Genomic DNA, 19,832 nt, shown 5'->3' with positions numbered 1-19,832 from the left:
CCATTTGGACTCCAGCCAAAACTTAGCCTCATAAATAAGGATCACAAACACCCAAACAACCTTCCGTTTCCAGTTTCTTTTCTCTGAGGAGCACAACTTTCTGCCCAAGGGCAGGTCATCTGAGGCTGTGGGAGCAAGGGCTACTCTCTCAGCCAAAGGAATGGTGCTGGTACCTATCACAATGGACCGACTGAATTTGAAAGTGAAAGTGAAGTCGCTCAGTCCGGGCCGACTCTTGGCGACCCCATGCACTGTAGCCCACCAGGCTCCTCATTTTCAAGGCAAGAATACTGGAGTGGGTTGCCATTTCCTTCTCTAGGGGATCTTCCCGACCCAGGCATTGAACCCGGGTCTCCCTCATTCCAGGCAGACGCTTTATAGTCTGAGCCACCAAGGTGGAAGGCCCATCCAAAAACCTCTCACTGAACACACACACTCTTGAAGGAGAACTTCTCCGCTGGCCAGGAGGTAAGGTAGAAAAGCCCAGCACGCAATCGACAGCACTTAATTCAAGGACACATTCCCAGCAAGTGTTTCCAAAAACGCCAGCCTCCTTCTCGAACCCACGAGGAATACAAACGACCTGCTGTCTCCAGCTGGGCAGGGTCCCCACAAACCCGAGGTTGCCTCACCCCAGACCTGAGCCGCCCACTTCTGGGTTCTCTCTGGCAGGTCCTCTCGGAGGGCAAACCATCAGCCCTGGGCCCCCTCATGTCCGGTCGCCGAGACTAAGGAAACAGAAAAACACGTACCTCCCGGGCCGGTGGCGCTGCGCAGGGGAAGACAGGGTGCCGAAGGTCGCTGCCGCCGGGTTGTGGGGTCTCCTCCGAGGCGCTCATCTCCGGATTCCCAGGGAGGCTGTCCCGGGCCAGCCTTCCGCGGGATGCTGGAACCAGCAAATCCTCTCGAGAGAGCTCAGGTTCAGTTAATAAAACCTGGCCGAGCCTCGGAGCCAGGGGGCTATTTGCTGTCTGTGCTGGGGCAGGTGGGGCGGCCTGGTTTGCACACGTGTGAACGATCCCGCAACATCCAGACACGGGTACCACGCGGAAGGCAGGGCGGGAGAGGCGGCTCATCATCTGGGAAGAGGCCGACTCTCTGAAGCTGGTCCCTAGGTAGCGAGATGGTGATCGGGATCAGCACGTGCAAGGAATGGAAGCCAATGAACCATCGGCTCCTTCCCCCGAACCTGAGATTTTTCAACCCAAGTTTTCAGCATGTGGGTCCCCCCCCCGCCCACCCGCCCACTTAACCGAACATGACTTTATTGGTTAAATCATTCATAACATGCAGCTGTCTTGATACTGCAATAAAGACCAAAGCCATAGCATACAGAACTTGACATTGACATTGTACAGATTCCTGGATGTGGTTTTGAAGAGTCTAGACATGAGAGGGAAACAGGCAGCAAAGAGAGCTGCCTGCAGATCCAGCCCCCAGGGACTCTTGCTGAGGACACAGGCCCAGGAGGCTCTTGCCTGCAGGTTCTGTGTGAGGTCCCTGGGTTACTTCTTCGGGAAACACACCAAAGCTCCCCTCGCAGTGTCTCTTTCAAAGCCATCCTTTTCAGGAAGCTCAAACTCAATCATCTTTTTAAAAGATAATATTGAAAGGAGGGCACTGATGTTACCCAGGATTCTTGACCTTGGCCAATGAATCGAAATTGACTAGACGCCAGACAAGAAATTCAGGCAAGACTTTATTGGGGAGGGAGAGGCTGAGAACAAACAACAGGATCCCTTCTTTGCTCACTCCCTAAGGAGTGGCAAGCTTGTTCCTTCTGTGGGGTGAGGGTAGGAGTGTGTCCAGGTGTCCCGGAAGGAGGGGCGGCTTGGGTGTTTTGCTCACCTCTTAGGTGGTGTTGTATGCAGGGGGCATGTGCATTTACTCCAGGTGCCTCAAAAATGGCAACTGGGTTTTTTGGTCTCTTTGTATCTTTTTGTGTCCAGAGTTTGCCCCAACTGCACCATGGAGGCAGTTATATTTTGTCTCATATAGTTTCTTTGTATTTTGTTGCCAGAGGAGAAGTGTGTCTAGAATGGTCTTCATAGATGTCTCTTCTGCAGCAGTATAATTTACCAGCCAGAGATGAATTTAAGCAGATAGGAGCATTTCTATAGCTTTTCTCCTGCTTTCAAAATTGACCCTTTAAATGTATAGACCCCTGAAATAAATAGAGGTCTTCCTTGGTGGCTCAGATGGTAAAGAATCCGCCTGTAATACAGGAGACCCAGGTTCAACCCCTGGGTCAGGATCCCCTGGAGAAGGAAATGGCTACCCACTCCAGTATTCTTGCCTGGAGACTTCCATAGACAGAGGAGCCAGGTGGGTTAGAGTCCATGGGGGTCACAAAGAATCAGAAACGACTAAGCGACTAACACTTTTAAACGTATAGAGACTCTGTTGCTCTTAACTCTGTCATCTGCCAACTCTAGCCAGGGTGTAGTTTTCTGTGTCCAGGGTTGAGGATGTGTCATTGGGGAGCACCCTCCAGGTAAGAATGCCACAAATTCAGTTATTACCTGGTGCCATAACACTTTTCAACAGTAAATTCTTTTTAAGCTTCTGTCTGTCTTTGGTAATTTTCCAAACCCTGAACTAGTTATTTTTAATAACAGTCCTCAGTTTAAATAATTGTTATCTTCAGAAGGAATTGCTCAAATTCTTTATGATTCCATTACCTAAAATCCAGCTTGTTCCTTAATATGGGGCTAAAATCCAGCTTCTTAATGGCATGATATAATGGGCATGATATAATATCTACTTTATAAGGCCCTTGTAAGAATTAAATGACATAATGTATGCACAAAGCTTAGCTTATTATCTATTACATGATAAGCATTTGATAAATGTGGTAAATGTTATTGCTTTTTGTTATTCTTCTCATTCATTGGACCCCGAGAGTTTTTATTTCAAGTCCACAACTCTTTTATACGGAAGAGTTACAGTTACTTGTTAAAGTAACAGAGTTTCGATGCTTTAGTCACTTAAATGGCATTGATTGCAATATAGGTTGTGAAATCTGAATCTGACAATAACCTTGAATTCTTGTCCTCTCGGTGCTGCCTTAAAAATAATTTATTCAATGGATATATGGGGTACGAATTATCATCTCACCTTAGCTAACACCCTTCTACAGAATTTTTTTTTAAATCCCTATAAGAAATATTTACAGAGAACCCACTAACTAGAACTCACTGTAGTATGGGGCTTCATAGTGGTTTAATGAGTGCATTTAATACTTTATATAACAGGAAGTCCTGAGGTGGGTTAGACACCAAGTTTGGCTTAGTGGCCCATGAGTTTCCCATGACTTGGGTTCTTTTTATATCTCCACTCTGCTATGCCTCCTGAAGACCTCCTCCTCTGGTTCATGGTAAGATGGCTGCTACAGTCCACATGATATCCAAGAAAAGATGGATAATAGTTTTGTGCTTCTCTCTTAGGAGTAAGCTGGTAGTCCTTCATGGTCTTTCTCTTTTATCTCATTGATGGGAATTAAGTAAGGATGATAAGAATGTAAATCAGAGTGTTGGTCATGAGTAACTCAACCAACAAAGCCAGCCAGGAATGCTTATTTGAAAAGGCTATACATATATTTGATTAAAAATAAAAATTCAGTTAACATGTATGTTTTTCCTCAATAACTCTGGATAGTGATTCATGTACCTTATAATGCATTGCATCTTTACTTTCATCTATTCTTTTTGCTTTGTTTGTTTTTATTCTTTCTTTGAAATAGAAGCCTTAAAAACACATAACCTACACCTATTTCTGCTTCTGAGTGAGATACTGTAGGCTGTAGCAGGCTACTCTCTCATTGAAACTAATATAAATGAAGTAAGTTGCAAAAATACTACTGTTAATGACACCGAAAAGCTGTGAAAGTAATGAGGACTAGTTAAATAAAATTCCAGAGAGCAAAAAGCTCTTCTGCTAGCAGCTTTGTTCCAGGGAGCATCAACAACTTGCATGGTGGACTGAGGACCAAGCTTTTCCTAGCAGAGAAGGTTTACTGGGGAAAAGAGGAGCCGACATGGGACTGGTGTAACGTGGGAAAGGAGAGGAGGCCAGAATTCAAGCTTCGTTTCCCCTAGAGACCATTTGGAAAATTCTGGTTGTGATGAAAGAGTGGAACAATGGCTGGAAAGGTAGAACAAAGTATTCCGTTGTCTTTTAGTGCTGAGGGGACTTTGCGGGTGGCTCAGATGGTAAAGAATCCACCTGCAATGCAGGAGACCTGGGCTCGATCCCTGGGTTGGGAAGATCCCCTGGAGAAGGGGATGGCTGCCCACTCCAGTATTCTGGCCTGGAGAATTCCATGAACTGTATAGACCATGGGCTCATGAAGAGTTGGACATGACTGAGCGACTTTCACTTTCATAGTATGGAGGAGATCAAGTCCTGCTAGATGGACATAGTCTATTACACACGCAAGAATGTCCTCTTCCTTAAGACAATGGCCAAACTCTGAACCCGTGTGGGATGGGAGACTGTTGAGCTCATCTTAAACTTCCAAAGGGAAGCCTAGAAGAACATTGGGAATAGGGACAAACCAGAGCTGAACTGGGTCTTTCTAAAACTTCAACCTGCTGTCAAGTTAGCACAATCTCTGCCTGAACTGAAGTTATCAGTCTCTTACTGTAGTAACCATGTCTTTTATTTCCTGTATTCTGATGCTTTGACATCTTGTAGCCTTGCTGAGACCCTGAAAGGACCACCCCTTCCAGAGTGCAGCCAGTTCTTAAGATAATGAAAATTCACCCAGGAGAGTACACCTTTCAAATGTAAACTAACCAGTCCCACTCCCCCAGTCACCTTCTCCAATGGACTCTTGTACTCTGGGCCACCACCACCTGTCCTGATCACCCCAGGACCAGGTACCAACAACTGGGGACAACCACTATGCCCCAGAGTCTGCTAAAATTACTCAGATTAGCCAATCTAAAGCCAGTTTACTCTCCCTCACCTGCTCTTGCTTGTAGAAACCTCGATAAAGGGCCCCTGCCCACAGTGTCCCCTCCCCTCTGCCTCCTGAATAACCTGGAACTTGCTTGTGTGGCCCCCAGTGCTGTGATGTGTCTCCCTTCTCTTGGGATCCCTGTGTATAACAGAGTACCTTTTCCATGCTGATCATCTGATCTGTTTTACTTGCCATACCTCAATGACAATAAAGCGGAAAAACTAATTCTATTTCAGTGTATCCAAGGTACATGCGTGCTCAGTCATGTCTGACACTTTGTGACCCCTCATAAACTGTAGCCCGCCAGGCTCCTCTGTCCATGGGACTCTCCAGGCAAGAATACTGGTGTGGGTTGCCATTTCCTCCTCTAGGGGATCTTCCCGACTCAGGGATCGAACCTGTGTCTCCTGTGTCTCTTGCATTGTAGGCAGATTCTTTACTGCTGAGCCTTTGGCGAAGCCACAAGTATTTTAAAACTCCTGGGACATCCCTAGTGGCCCAGTGGTTAAGACTTTGCTTTCCAATGCAGGGGGTGCTGGTTCAATCTCTAGTGGAGGAACTGAGATCCATATGCCTCATGGCCAAAAAAACCCCCAAAACATAAAATGTAAGGAATATTGTAACAAATTCAATGAAGACTTTAAAAAAAAATCAACAATTCCTTTTCTAATAGAGCAAAGAGTAAATCCTCGCTGGGGAAAAATAGCATCATCTGCAATACTTTCACACTGACTGTATCATATACAATAACTAAGCTCTAAAGAAGCAGAAAAAATGTGCTTTATACAGTATTAATCTTAGAAGAATTAATAATTCATTGTATGGAATTAATAGTACACTGGACACAGAAGACAAAAGAATAAATGAAATTAAAGATAAGTCCATAGAGAATGTCCAACTGAAGTACAGAGAGCAAAAATAATGGAATACACAGGACAGAGTGAAACAGACATGTGGGGCCCAATCAAAAAATTAATATAAAAAAGTAATAAACATATAATTGGAATCCCAGGATGGGGAGGAGTTTTGAGGAGGTAATGGCCAAACGTTTTTCAAAACTGATGAAAGACTCATGAGTGAGGCTCAATAATAAATGTTCATTAACAGTGCAATAGATATATTGTGTATATTAATACAGGAATAAAAAAGAATAAGCTATTGTTACAACAATAGGGATAAATTCTATAAACATAATGATGAGTGAAATACACTCCAAATTCCATTTATATGAAGTTTAAGAATTGGATGGCATCACAGACTCAATGCACATGAATTTGAGCAAACTCTGGGAGATGGTGAAGGACAGGGAAGCCTGGCGTGCTGCAGTCCATGGGGTCGCAAAGAGCTGGAGACGACTGAGTGACTGAACTGAATTGAAGAATAGGCAAGATTAATCTATGATGGTAGAAATCAGGTTAATTAACTCTGGGAAGTACTTACTAAGAAGGGATATACAGCATCTTTCTGGGGTATTGGAAATATATTATCTTGATCTGAATGGTGGTTACATTTATATGTGTACATGTGGTTATATAACATATAAATACATGGTTATATTTATATGTGTATGTGTGTTTGTATTTATATGCACATACATGTATATTTATATTTACTGATACGTAAACTTAAGATCTGTGCACTTCATATATATTGTATTTCAAGAAAAACAAAATGAAAACCTAAACCACATTGTCTGTTTTGATGTAAGATTGTGAAGGAAAACTGCTGTGAATAATACATATGGAGGAATTACATATTCTTACCGAAACAGATGGTGAGTTGAATAAATGAGATGCTTCAAATAAAAGGAAGATTGGAAATGAATTCATTTTAAAATGCCTTCTGGAGCTGAATTAAACATTTTTTCTTGGGCCAAGAACTTTCATTTTAGAGATAGGTGAATGAATTATGAATCATTTTGGCAACATAACTTAGTTTGTTGTTCCATAGATAAGCAATAATGTAAACCACTGTGCAACTAGAACATAAACGAAAGCTCATCTATAACCTTTTATATTGTGATTTAAGATTCTAAGTGGAAAGTAGGTCAAGTTTGAGGCTGAGACTAAAACACTGTATGTTCTGGCAAAGGGACTGTCAAATGATTTTACCTGTGCTGTTTAAAGTGTTCGTTTTATAAAGATGATCTCAGGGAATATTTAGAATTTTGTAGACAGTGAGCAGGAATCAGCAGAAAAGGGCAAGAATTACAGTCACTGAACTGATTTCCTTTGTTAGCAGTTTGGTTAGGAGCATTTTTTTCAGAAACTTCTCTTCCTTCTTTTGAGAGTTGTTGGCATTTGTGTACACTGATTGACACCTTTTAAGGACAAGTAACAGATTTGAGTGTTTAAAAAAATTTTTTTTTCTAGAAATAGATTGTTTCAACACTTCAACAAGGGTAGGGCCATAGTTTGTAGGGCCCAGTGGTAAATGAAATGCAGGGCCTCTTGTTCAAAAATTTTAAATTTCAAGATGGTGACAGCAGAACATGAAACCAGATCTGGAGCCCCTTGGAGTGTGTGGCCCTGGGTGGCTGCACAGTTTGCATGTACATGGAACTGACTCTGCTTCTTAACACTACATTCAAAACCTCTGTGACCACAGCCCTGACAAACTCCGCAGCCTCAGCCTCTACCTCTTCCCACACACTCCAGCCATAAACACTTGGCTTGCAGTTCCTAAGATGCTTCACGTTAGTTCATGTCTTCATGCATATAGTTCATTTTTCTTTCTAGAATGTTCTTTATCACCTTATCTGTCTGATATATTCTATCCATTTTCACCTACTGACTCCCTTGAGAGAACTGCCCACTCCTCCCTTGAGCCATCTCTGACCTTGTGAAAGCTGTATTCTTACACTCTACATATTTTATGGCTATTTTTAATTAATCAATTGTATTATTATCATTTTTTCCTCAGCACGTAATATGTGGGATCTTAGTTTCCTGACCAGGGATTGAACTGGTGACCCCCCTGCACTGGGGGCATGGAGTCTTAACCACTGGATCACCAGAAAAATCCTCTTTATTGTTATTTTTGTTCACTTGTTTGCCTTCTAAAAATGTGAGCCCAATGTGGACAGTAATTGTGTTTTATTTATATTATTGCATTGTATAAACTGTATATTTAATAACTGTTTGTAAATGGACAAAGGAGTAAGAGTCTAAAGACACAAAATGGAGAAACTCCATGTACCTTTAAAATAATAGCTATAACTTTTTCTCTAATCAAAATAACATAAGAAACTTTTCAAAAATGCAAAAAATATAAAGAATGACTGGGCCTAGTCTTTTCAGTTCCTTTGATTCCCTATTTAATTAAGCTTTAAGAATTTTGATATTTGAATTGGTAAACTAATTTGGTTTCACTCCTACACTCTGATTCAATCTATTTTACCTTCACACTTTTGTCACTTGGTGCTAGGATTAGTAAGTCTATTTCACATAAAGAAGATGACAAAAGAGTTATTAGGAGTAATGTTTTGGAATCAACTTTTCCCAAAGAGATTATTATATCCTGAATGACTAAATGAACCAGTGACTGATCCCTACTAGTAGCTGGACTAGTAATAATAGCTTTCCTCAACTTTTTATACACAGAATAATTTTTTATTGCTATTTCCATACCACATGGCCAAATTCTTTCTTGTCTCTTCACAATAGTTTCCACCAACTGCTGGAAGCTTAGCAGGTATGAGCTGAAATATAAACTGCAGCTTCTCTGAAGTGTTATACTGCCTTTTCACTCAATGAGACATTACTTTCCAGCCCCAAGGGTCAAGATCATGAATCATTTCATTTCCTTTTTTATTCTTTAAGAAAAAGTAATTCATCTGAGAGGGCTGACCTAGTCTGGATACTTTAAAAAACTCTGTTTAATAGCAGGGAAGATGAAGAAGGGAGGAGACACCCTTAGTTGAGTAAAGGGTAGACTGAGGAGCTTTCTGGCCTCGACTGTGGTCTGGAAGAAGGCAGAAACTGAAGCAAGTGGAAATATAATGAGGAATAAGCATCATTCAGACCATGGCAACCGGGAATGAGGACAGTCACAGAGAGAGCCTTAGTTCTCCCAGCAAAATGGTTTCAAATCATGCCTGTTGGGCATCCACAATTTTCAGAAGACAAGGTCTCAGATCTACTGGTGCCTAAATCCTAAGGAAACAAAGTGACTATGACATGGTCTCTTCACATTTATTTCATCTTCTGTTGCAGGATGGGGAAGGTATACTGAGTATACCTTATAGTAGGGGGGACAATATTTTTGCTTTCAACTTCTTCGAGGTAAATCCTGTAAGGGAACTGAGGTGAGTTTTGAGGAGAGAGGCATGGGACAGGCTTAGGATGAGCAGAGTGGGTGGTATGTGAATACATTTTTTTTTTCTCATATAATGTTTGTCATGTTCAGTTCAAAGGCTTTTCACATGTGAGCCAAGATTTGAAAAGAATTTTGACAGAATAGAAGGAAATACTATTAGTAGAAGGGTAGCCTGAAAAACCTGAGAAAACTAATTTTCATTCATTCACTCATTCACCCATGAGACTGTCCGATGTTTGCCAGGCAAAGTCACAGATCCTACTAGCCTCTTTTCTTACTTTTTAATGAAATGGCAAGAAGCTAGAGCTGTACTTAACCTCAGCTCTACAACTAGTTTATTGCTATTTCTCAGCCATAGTACATTTCTTTTTTTTAGCCAACTGCACTAAGGTTTACAATATAAGCTCAAAACTACATGTATAATTAAATATAAAAAATATAAAATTTATTTATTTATTATATATACATATGGAATTACCTAGTAAATAGTTAAAATTATATATGTGTGTAAAAGTCGCTCAGTTGTGTCCGACTCTTTGTGACCCCACGGACTATACAGTCCATGGAATTCTCCAGGCCAGAATACTGGAGTGGGTAGCCTTTCCCTTCTCCAGGAGATCTTCCCAACCCAGGGATTGAACCCAGATCTCATGCATCGCAGGCGGATTCTTTACCAGCTGAGCCACCAGGGAAGCCCCAAATTATATATGCTTATTGAGAAATAAAAAGAAAAGTACATCTGATTATTTTCATGAAGATACCTGTGTCCTCTCATGAGTGTCTGAATGACTAATTCCCCCCCAAAGCTTTTGAAAATATACTTAAAAACAGAAAATATTCCTAATACATCAGGAAGTAACATAACTATTCCTGATATTATAGTAGTAACAATAGCACACACACACACATTGTGTACCTAGTATGTGCCAGGAACTATTCCAAATACTTTAGTGTCTTAATTAATATATAAAGGTGGTTTTCTAAGAGAAGTGATGCTAGAAAACAGAAAAATTCTGTTTGCTAAGATGAGGAAAATAAGGCACAAGGTGCCTGAATCACTGGCCAGGGTCACCCAGATAGAGAGGAGAGGATTTAAATGTAGCCTGGTTGGTTGGAGAACCCAAATCCTAAACTCCCACAGGTAGCTGAATGCATAGTGTCGGTGATTTAGCAAAATACTTGACAGATGAGTAATCTTGCCAGAATGGGTTGCTGCTTCATATCAATTCATCACCAGGACTTTGTGACTGATCGATTTATCTTGTGCATAACCACACAGAGAAGTGGAAAAACACAAGACATTACATTCTTCTGGATCTTTCAACTTAAGTCATTTAGGAATTTTACCATTTCCTTCTCTGGCCTGTGGACCATTGTATTTTTCATCCTTAACAATTCTCATTCCCACAGGAACAGTAAGAGGAGGTTTTTCTTTTCTCTGGGAGATAGCCAGACAGCTGACAGGAAATGCTAGAAGGAAACCTAAGAATTTGAAGGAATCATCTCCAAAGTTACCTAGCATTCCTTTCCTTTGATTCAGATTTTTTTATTTTTTTAAAAAATCTCTTAAGAACTATTTTCTTTTTCTCTCTCCCTCCCCTGTTCCCCTCAATTTAAGACAGATGGGGGATTCCTTTTCTACTTCTTCAGTCATCATCAGACCCATCCTCCTAGTTTATCCTGAATATCTTATTTCTGTGGCATTTTTTTTCTTTTTTAAATTTCTAGACTTTCAGTTCTTTTTTTTTTTTCTAATTGGAGGATAATTGCTTTATAATGTTGTGTTGGTTTCTGCCGTATGACAATGTGAATATCCATATATCTCCTCCCTCTGGAGCCTCCCTCCCCACGTCCTCCTCCTGCCCCATCCTCCTCCTGCCCCATTTCAAATGAAACAAAAATGTGCTCTCTGTGGTATGTATAACACGGCCATATTTCTCCTGTTTCAAACCTTGGATGGCTTTGAGAGTGAGTGCTGGGGCCACAGGATATTTGTAGCTCTAATAATGTGAAGGCCAGTGGAAGACAGGCTGGTCATCACCAGGAGCCCAGGGACCCAAGTTTCTTTAATAGACACCCATGACCTTGGTGCCGTCTCTGGCTGCCTCTGGAGTGTGCACTCACCCCCACAGGGCCCAGTCTTTGCTGCGAACTGTGCTCCTTATTCAGCCTTCCCAGGTGGTATTAGTGGTAAAGAACCCACAAGCCAATGCAGGAGACATAAGAGATGCTGGTTCAATCGGCAGGAAGATTCCTGGTCAGGAAGATCCCCTGGAAAAGCGCATGGCAACCCACTCCTGTATTCTTGCCTGGAGAATCTCCCGGACAGAGGAGCCTGGCGGGCTACAGTCCGTGGGGTGGCAAAGAGCCAAACAGGACTGAAGAGACTTAGCGCGCCCGCACGTGCTCCTTATTCACTATGCTGCATTGTGATTTCGACTCGATTTCTCTTTTGAGTTGTGAGTTCCCTTTATGACACACAGCACCATCCACCTCCATCCTCTAGGCTGCCTCCCCATCTGCTAATTCCTTTGCAAGTTTCCACTCTGTCCTGAGGGAGAAAAGTGCTACATAACATACCTGATATGGAGCATTGATAACACATCCCCTGTAAGTGGCAGGTCAGTGAGAAGGGCAGCTATAGTGAGTGGGTGACTTGCTCAGAGCTGCACAGATGTGAGCTCCACTGCTGGACAGATGCCACATGGGCAGCTTGAGTGGCCTTCTGACCTTGGATTTAAGGAACTGGGTACAGACATCCATCCTTTGGAGGGTATGGAATCATAGGCCAAAGGATTTCTAAATTCTTAAATATTATCTTAAATTTCTTAAGCATTATTTTTGATGTCCAAACACCGTATGTTGCTTTCTTTCCCAATGAATGGACTTTGTTTCCAAAGAGATATGAAAGGGATGCTGCTTTTTTTTTTCTCTAGTGCACATAGACTACCATTTATTAAGTGCAAGGAGATCCAACCAGTCCATCCTAAAGGAGATCAGTCCTGGGTGTTCACTGGAAGGACTGATGCTGAAGCTGAAACTCCAATACTTTGGTCACCTCATGTGAAGAAAAATTGACTCATTGGAAAAGACCCTGATGCTGGGAGGGATTGGGGGCAGGAGGAGAAGGGGACGACAGAGGATGAGCTGGCTGGATGGCATCACCGACTCGATGGACATGAGTTTGAGTAAGCTCCGATAGTTGGTGATGGACAGGGAGGCCTGGCGTGCTGTGATTCATGGGGTCGCAAAGAGTCGGACACGACTGAGCGACTGAACTGAACTGAACTGAGTGAAATACCCTGGCTATTTGTGCCTCAGTTTCTTCAGATGCAATCATTCTTTTTTATATCAAATTATTTTTATAATGATAAAATTACGTAAAAGAAGGAAAAATGAAAGTGCTAGTCACTCAGTTGTGTCCGACACCTTGCGACCCCATGGACTGTAGCCTGCCAGGCTCCTCTGTCCATGGGATTCTCCAGGGACGCTGTTTTTTTCTGTTGTTGTTGCTACTTCTGCTGGGGGCTACTTGGTAGTTTATTCACAAACTTTAAAAACTCAGCCATAGGTTATGCGACTTCTGGTAGAACCGTAAATCCACTCTGTGTGTGAGAGAGAGAGAGAAACAGAGAGAGAGACAAAGACAGAGAGATACATCCTTCAGAGGCCGGCATAGGACAGGTTTTCTGTGCCTTGGGTCCTGGGCCATAGATTGTGTCTGAGTGCCCTCATTTCAAAGTGGCGCGCAGGGAGTCAGCGCCGTGGGATGATCTCATTTATGGTGTGGATGGGAAATGGAAATTCCAGTTCTGCTTTTACTTCAGAATATTTCTGCTTTTTTGGTTTCCATTTAAAAACTAAACCACTTAAATGCAAAACACAAGCAGATTTTTTTTCCCTCAAGCTACCTTCCTTCATACTTGTTGTTCAGTCGCTCAGTGGTGTCTGACTTTTTGTGACCTCATGGACTGCAGCACACCAGACTTCCCTGTCCTTCACTATCTCCCAGAGTTTGCTCAAATTCATGTGCATTGAGTCGGTAATAGTATCTAACCGTCTCATCCTCTCTGCTGCCCCCTTTCCCTTTTGCCTTCAATTTCATACTTATCATTCTGAATTACCTTTACTCACAAGTAACATATTACTTGGATAAAGGTGCTGCTTAATGAACTTGGATCAGATTTTATTACCTGATTATCTTCTTAGCCTGATCAGGTCAGTACTTTGAAATTTAGCAGTCAGAATAAAATTTTGCTCATTTGACTTTTAATTGGCTTTCTAAAAGACCTTTTAAGTGGTGGTGGATATTGATTTCATCATGTTATTTATTTTTTTCCTGGAGAATTCTGAATGTACTAAAGGGCTATATCTAGGCCGGGCTTCAGGCAACATCTGGGTAGTTGTGTAGCAGGTCGGTAATAGCGCATAAGGAATTTGACTCAAAGCTCAGAACACTAATTGAGAAAGAGCCTGGTGTTTAGCTCCCAAGTCAATGGAACAGCAACTGTGGGAGGTAATTATCCAATTTGGGCTATTTCTGGGGTAAAAGAGTTACTATGTTAATAAAAATATAATCTGGCCTAGCTGCTCTGGGCTGCTGTTTATCTTTGCATATAATCCACAGGAGATCTCTCCAGGTGCAAATGGCTCAGGGAGATGGTGTTTTTGCCCTGGCACTGACTCAGTTAGAAGGTGGGTGTCTACTTGCTGACAAACACGGAATCCAACACAGACACGACACTGGGAAAGTAAATGAAGTACAAGGATCGCATGACGGTCCTTCCACTATTCCTGGCATTGGTGAGGTTTTTGTATCATACTTAGGCTTAAGCATTGTAGTTTTAGAGAGATGAGTAATAAGGCAGAATCAAAGAATGAAAGTAAAGATTATAAGTAGGATAGGAAGGAGAGTTAGAGAACACACTCTGCGATGTGAGAAAGAGGTCTCTGCTCGTACAGACTTTAACTTGAAGGGAAATTGTGCTGTGCATCAGATGAGAGTCACCTGTCCTACTTCCCATTCTTCTCCATTGTCTTTCCCCCCTCTTCCCAATGGCTACAATCAGCATACACACATGATGCTTTTCCTTTCAATTTCAGAAACTCTTTCGTTGTGCCTTCTTCCCTTGCCAACTACCATCTCATTTCTTTGCTCCTCTTTGAGTTTAAACTCTCCTAAGGACTTGTCATGTGGTCTCCAAGTCCTCCTTCCTTACTTCCTCTTAAGCCCACTTCAGCCCAGCTTCTGCCTCAAATGTTTCATTAGAACTGCTCTTCTCAAGTTACCGCTGACCTCCACGTGCCTAGATCCGCTGAATCATCCTCAGGTCTCATCTTACTTGTCCCCAGTCATGTTCTTGACACTGTTTGGTCACTCTTTTCTCCTTAACACCCTTCCTTTGTCTTCCAGGATACCACGTTTTAATTTTATCATACTAAGTGAAGTCAGAGAGAGATAAATATCATACAATGTCACTCATATCTCATTTTTAAACTGATACAAATGAACTTATTTACAAATCAGAAACAGACTCACAGATTTAGAAAACAAACTCATGGTTAGTAAAGGAAACAATTGGAGGAGGGATAAATTAGAAATTTGGGGTTAACACACACACTACTATACAGAAGATAGATAACAAACAAGGACCTATTGTAGTATAGGGACCTCAACTCAATATTCTGTGATAACCAGTATGAGAAAAGAATCTCAAAAGGAATGAATACATGTATATGTATAACCAAATCACTTTGCTGTATACCTTAAGCTAACACAACATTGTAAATCAACTATACTTCAGCAAAGGTTTTAAAAAAATTCTTCCCATGTTATTGATTACTCTCCTTGGTTTCCTTTGCTTGTTTCTCTGCTTCCCATTTCTCCTGATATCAGAGTGCTCGAAGTTCTGTCTGGGGTCTCCTTCTTTGTCCACACTGACTCTCTTGTGGATCTCCCCTAGTTCCATAGTGTTGACTATCACCTGTATGCTGACATACCCTAATTAATATCTCCAGCCGATACTTTCTCCCAAGCTTTCGATTTTTATGTATAACTGTGTGCCTGACATCTCCACTTGGATATTTAACAGCAACTTCAAATTTCAACATGTCCAAATGGATTTTCCTTGCTCTTTCCCCCCCAAATCTGTTCTACCTTCAACCTTTCCCATTTCAGTCAGTGACAACTCTATTTTTCCATTTGCTTACATCCAGAACCTTGGAGTCATCTTTGGCACTGCATTTTCTCTCGTACTCTAGGTCCAATCTTTGAAGACATTCTGTTCTTTCTACCTTGAAAATGCATCCAGAATCTAACCACTCCTTGTCTCCAACACTTCTGTAATATTGGCCAGTGCTGTCTTTTTCTCTTGCTTGTATTAGCCTGCCAACTGGTTTCCTGACTTCTACTCTTGAGCCCTTATTAATTATTTTCAACCTAGCAGTTCATCAACTTTTAAAAATGTAAGTCAGATCATATTACTTCTCTGCTCTAACCTTGCTCCAATTTCTCCCACAATTAAAGTACAAAATCCTTACAATGTTCTAGAAAGACTGTATTAGGTTCCCAGGGCTGCTGTAACAAACTCAGTGGCCTAAAACAACAGAAATTAATCCTTTCACAGTTCTGGAGGCCAGAAGAATGAAACCAAGTTTTCAAAACTCTCTCCAGACACTTGAAGGGAGAATCCTTCTTTGTCTCTTCAAACTTGTGATGACTCTAGGTGCTCCTTGACTGGGGCTGCATCATTCCCATTGCTGCCTCTGTCTTCGCATGACCATATTCTCTTCTTTCTCTTATAATAATACTTGTTAGTATTATATTTAAGATGATACGGATAATCCAGGATGTTCTCATTTCAGATCATGAATTTATTTGCATTGGCAAGACTCTTTTTTCCAAATAAAGTCACATTTACAGGGTCCAGAAGTTGGAATGTGGGCATATTTTTAGTGTACCATCATTCAATTTTTAGGGTACCATTAGAGAATCCAGTGTATTATGGACCACCGTTACCTCTTGGATCTCTTTTTCTACCACTCTTCCCTTTAGTCACCTTGTTGCAATTGTACTGGATTCCTTAACTTTTCTCAAACATACCATGCACCCACGGATTGGGGCATTTTCACTGGCAAGCCCTCCGGGATAGTCTTCCTCCAGACAGGATCATGGGTCACTTCCTCATGTAACCGTGTCACGAGGTCACCCTGGTTACTCCTTTTGAAATTGTAGAGCTCACCTTCCTTCTTCCGCTGGTGGTATTTTCCATTTTTCTCCCATTTTGGTTGAATGAGCAATTCTGCTTCATGTGTTACTGGCTGGAGTACTAGGGTGGCGCAAAGGTCCAAGTGGCCTCAGACATATGGCTGGAAGTCATTTCTGGCTTCCAGATGGGAGTTTAGTTGGAGTTGGTGGCCAGGGACCCTGGTTCACTTCCACATGACCTCCCTATGTAGTTGCCTTGGCTTCCTTGTTGATTGGAGGCTGAGTTCCAATAAACAGCATTCTAAAAGGAAGGAAGCAGAAGCTGTCATTTTCTTAAGGTGTGTGCTCTGAAGTATCAGAGAATTACTTCTGCATCTTTTAGTGTGCTCCAACGTGTCAGAGTATTACTTCTGTATTATTTTAGACAGAGTAGTTGCAAGGGCAGTCTAGATTCAAGTGGAGGAAAAATAAACTCCAACTCCCAGTTAGGGGAGTGACATGTTTATACAGGAAGAGAAGAAGACATCTTTGGAGATTATTTACCAAAAAGACCTTTCTGGGGACTTGATATACCATGGCATGTCTGCCCACTGAAACAGATAACTTTATTTTTGTATCCCATCACTGCATTATTGAGGAATTTCTATGATCTTAAAAAATGAAGATATAGGAGAAATATTTCAAGATTTAAAAATCTGAAACATATAGTTAAATCAGTTCATTAGCAATCCTCAATGTTGTTTACATTTAAGCTTACCCTGTATGCAGTGAGAAAGAAATCCACTGTTAATCCTTAATAACTGGTTAAAGTTTTATATAGTTTGCCAATTTTAACAGTCAAAAAATTACTCCTTGGGACTTCCCTGGTGGTCCAGTGGTTAAGACTCCACCTTACAATGCAGGGTGTGAGGGTTTGATCCCTGGTTGGGTAACTAAGATCCCACATGCTGTGTGGTACAGCCAAAATTTTTTTAAAAATTACTTCTTAACATTTTTACTGTTAGTTAATAGAAAGCTGATCTATAATCATATAGAAGGAGCGATATTATTATAAATAGTATTTTGAAGGTCTCAAACTATTCCAGTGAGAGTTGTATTTTAGAATATCCCCGTAGAGTTGGGTTAAGATGTTTTTGCTCTTTGCTGATGAAGTTGTGATTAAATAAGACCATATCTAATGAGATCTATAGTTTACTCTTTTTGAAGAGATTATGTCACCTCAACTATGAAGCTACATTTCTTTAGATTGAAAATAGGGGGATGAATCTTTTTTTGCTTATATGTAAAACTTCTCTGCTTTAGACAGCTCAAACTGCCATTAAAACAAATAAATCAACCAGGATTGGGTACTTTAGTAGAAATTTTAGTAGGAAGTCCAGCTCTGGAATCTGGAAGTTAGAGATCAGGATGATGGCTTGGTCTGGTTCTGATGAAAGTCCTCTCCTTGTCTTGCAAATGGCCACCTTCTCACTGTGTGTTCATTTGGCAGAGAAGAGAGAAGACAAACTCTCTGGTGTCTCTTCTCCTAAGGGCAGTAACCACATCATGAGCCTTCATGACTTCATCAGAGTCTAAGGAGCTCCCCAAAGCTCCATCTCCACATATCACCACATTGCGGTTTAGGGCTTCAGCATATTAATTGCCTATAGCATTGACTCATTTATTCTCATCTCTCTATCTAGACTCTACTGGTAGCAGATAAGAATAGAACAGACGAATGAAGCAAAGAACACTTTGTCCATCAACAAATTTTATTCATTGAAATCCTTTTTAGTAAGCTTATTCTCTTCAATAGAGGATATTATTGTTCAACCAGGGATATATAAGGTTGGCATCATAGACAAAACAATAGCCTCCCCAAAAATACCCAAGTCATAACAGCTGGAATTTATGAATAGATTTTCTTCCAGGGCACAAAGCACTTTGCAAATGTGATTAAGGGCACAGACATTGAGATGAGAAAATTATCCTAGATTATCCAGATGGTCTGAATATAATCACATGAATCTTTAAAAGTGGAAGAGGATAGAAGAGCGAGTCAAAGAGAAGTCACATTAGAAGGACTCAGTCTGCTCTGGCTGCCTTTGGAGATATAGAAAGCGGGCCCCTAGAAGCTAGGAATTGCCCCGAACTGACAGCCAACAAAGAAACAGGGACCTCAGCCTTGAACCTATAGCTACGAGGAATAAATTATGCCAACTGATTCTCCCTGGAGACTTCAGACAAGCACCTTAATGTCAGTCCACTGAGACCCTGTTGGGTTTCTGGCCTACAGAACTCTAAGACACTGTTTGTGTTGTCTTAAGCCAGGGATCGAACTCAGGTCTCGTGCACTGCAGGCAGATTCTTTACCAGCTGAGCCACAAGGGAAGCCCATCTTAAGCCACTAAGTGTGGTAATTATGGCAGCTATAGAAAACCAGTACATTTGGTTATGAATTAAAGCTCGCAGTCTCCAAATTCTAAACGTTACCAAATGTGGAAGGATTCTTCACCTCTAATCAAAGAGAATCAATGACCTTCATTTTAGCAGCTCTTCTAGAATCTTCATAAACATTTTCAGAATCATGGTAGCACTCCATTCTTTAAAAGCAATTAGAACATTTTGGTGAACTATGGATTTTGCGTATTCCTGTGTGAGTCAGAAGAGACTTGGACAGATAAAATGGCTAGATTGGGAGAGTAGGTAGGTCATGTTCAATAACCAAGGTTACAAGTTGGTGGGGGCATCTGGAAAATTCAGAAGTTATGGCAGAGACTCAGTCTCATAGTTGTGTGGTAATGTTTATTATTAGAGACAATGGTGTACACCTGAAACTAACACAAGACTGTCAATAATTAAAAATGTTTTAAAAAGACAGTGGTGGCTGGCTTTTAGAGCTACGACAAAAAGAGGCGCACGACCTTTGTTTTCAAACTCCATCAGGCCGTATGCTTGTCTGCAGGGGTGAGAGACATCTGAAGTGCTATGTTTTTTTCCACCAGTGTATGAAAGAAACTTGAAGTCCCACAGTCCTATGAATTCAATTGCAGTGGAGATCATGGTAAGGACCCAATACCTTTGAGGCATCCTGCCTTCTTATTTAATGATCAGACTTGACAATGACTAAATTAGTAGCCTCGGTGGTATTAAGATATTTTAACATAGTAAAATTTCTTGCCACATTTCAAATTAAAGCCTTTTCATTTATGATTATTCAGTGGAGGGAAGAAGGGATATTTTAAGTACAGAGAAAAGTTTATTGAAATTTTAAGTAACAATAGCAAAGGAATCATCTATTTATTTTACCAGCCATGTCTATGTAAAGCATACATTCCTTATGATAGTCTTATTTGTTAATATTTT

This window comes from Cervus elaphus, chromosome 28 (assembly GCF_910594005.1).
Source record: "Cervus elaphus chromosome 28, mCerEla1.1, whole genome shotgun sequence".
Classification (NCBI taxonomy): Eukaryota; Metazoa; Chordata; class Mammalia; order Artiodactyla; family Cervidae; genus Cervus; species Cervus elaphus.
The sequence above is the reverse complement of the archived record's forward strand: the minus strand, read 5'-3'. Positions refer to the sequence as shown.